General features: G+C 52.8%; 1 protein-coding gene and 1 long non-coding RNA gene across 2 annotated transcripts in view; both read right to left on the bottom strand.

Moving 5' to 3' along the window:
* Positions 1-2,016, bottom strand: part of synj1 (synaptojanin 1) — a 22,856-nt gene that overhangs the window by 8,910 nt on the left and 11,930 nt on the right. The window lies entirely within an intron of this gene.
* On the bottom strand, positions 1,289-1,983 carry LOC109517428 (uncharacterized). The gene is made up of 3 exons (XR_002168539.1): positions 1,955-1,983; positions 1,791-1,875; positions 1,289-1,374 (listed from the first exon to the last, which is right to left on the bottom strand). It is a non-coding gene; the product is annotated as an uncharacterized LOC109517428 (long non-coding RNA).

Raw genomic sequence — 2,016 nt, 5'->3', positions numbered from 1 at the left:
GCGTGCCGCCGTTGACGTTCCACGTGCCCACGCACACTCGGATCTGCTTGGGCCGCGTGTACTTGCGGTGGTTCTGGCACATGCCCAGCAGCACCCTGGGGGAGGCTGCACAAAAAGTGGGGTTGCCCAAATGAGTGTGTGCACGTTGACGTTCCACGTGCCCACGCACACTCGGATCTGCTTGGGCCGCGTGTACTTGCGGTGGTTCTGGCACATGCCCAGCAGCACCCTGGGGGAGGCTGCGCAAAAAGGGGGTTGCCCAAATGAGTGTGTGCACCCAAGCATTGGGGATACACTTCCTGGACTGGCTCTTTGATTCAACTGCGCATATTCAAAGATGAAATCAAAGAAAATGACGGGGGGGAATCATCAACAACTACTCATGGGGGCTGTGTCCACTGACAACACATGACAATGCTTTTCACACAAATGGGATGGAGGCAAAAATAAAAAAAAAAGGGAAAAAAATGAGACATTATGTAAAAGCCCTGTGAACCTTTTGAAATGTTTTGTGTGTGTGTGTGTGGGAGGCAGGGGGGGGGGGCACAATATGGCTCCTTGAAAGACCAAGCACATATGAGGTGAAAGTGGAGGACAAGGTGGATACACTTCAGGGGTACTCAGGTACCGTACCTGACTGCAAGACGGGCTCAGTGACTAACAGAGCGCAGCGTGGAGAGAAGGAAGAGAAAGTCCCGTTAGACGAAACGTCAGGCCGACGTGACGGCGGCCCGGACAAAGCTCATCCCAGGTGAGGAGGAGGAGCCGATGGACTTACCGTAGAGGCTGGAGGTGGTGAGCAAGGCCCGCGCTTTGTCGGCCAGGTCGCTGTTGAGCGTGGAGCCCAGGCGCAGGATGTCGATGGCCTCCTGCTTGGAGCTGTCGAAGAAGTTGTTCTGGATGGTCCTGGTCACCGAGCGAGCGCCGTCTTTCAGCTTTCCCGCCTGAAGGAGATCGCGGCTGGTTATTTGACACCGACCACTATTTTGGTTGCTTTGAGAATCAACACATATCGTATAAATGGGACACATTTCACGGCACACCACCAAACAAAAGTGACGCAAAAAGCAACGGACAGTTTCTACGATTTTTTTGTTGTTGTTTAATTTAAGAACTGCTCACTATCCACCAAAGCCGAGTGTGCTTGACCGACTGGGAACAGGCAGACACACACACACTGAATTGTTCTGCCTCGCCGTGAGTACACCGAGAACCACTGCTTGGGAGCAACACATTCCCAAGACACGTTGCCATGTCAAGTGGGGCAAATCACTTCAACACCCCCCCAGCTGCTCCGCCTCCAGCAGCACGTACTTGTGGTTCCGCGAGATGTTCTTCTGCAGCTCGGCGGCCCACAGCTTCTGGTTGGTGGTGCTGTGGATTTGGGTTTGCGCAAATCAAAAACAAAAAGTAGAGTGCTGGCATTCTGCATACCTCCTGACTAATTTACCCCATAAACAGGTCCCGATAATAAGAAAACCTCAGACAGGAAATAAAAGAGAACCCAAGTTTGGCTTGTACACCAATTTTAGAAAAGTAGAGCGGCAAGTTCAACTATGAGGAGATTTGTGACCGTGAAAATACTTCTTGGGCCGCATTCCTCGTGTACGTAAAACTAAACGCAGAGGATTTTGCTTTGTGAACCGGAAACAGAAAAGGAACCTCCCCAAAGTTGCAGCAGTCCAAAATGTCTTGCTAAGATGAATCATGAGGCTTCGTCCCAGTTCTGATGATTTTGCGCTGGGCGGCTTTGCGCCCCAGTACTTTTCTCCGGGTCCGCCCGCACGTACCTGGCGCTGACGATGTTTCCGGCGTTCAGCTCCACCATTTCCTCAAAGCCGATGGCAAAAATATCAACGGGGTTGGCTTTGCTGTCTGGAAAGCGGAGACAGATTAGGACAAGGGCGCCGCACCGCACCGCAAAGGCAAACGTTAAAAATGACGTCCGGGGCACCTTGGAACTCGGGGTGCCCGGCGATCTTGGGGGCGTCCAGCCGCCAGTCGTTGAGCGCATGG

The sequence above is a fragment of the Hippocampus comes genome, unplaced genomic scaffold, assembly GCF_001891065.2.
Source record: "Hippocampus comes isolate QL1 unplaced genomic scaffold, H_comes_QL1_v1.1 scaffold33, whole genome shotgun sequence".
Lineage (NCBI taxonomy): Eukaryota > Metazoa > Chordata > Actinopteri > Syngnathiformes > Syngnathidae > Hippocampus > Hippocampus comes.
Note: the sequence above shows the minus strand (reverse complement) of the source record. Positions and strands in the feature narration are given on the sequence as shown.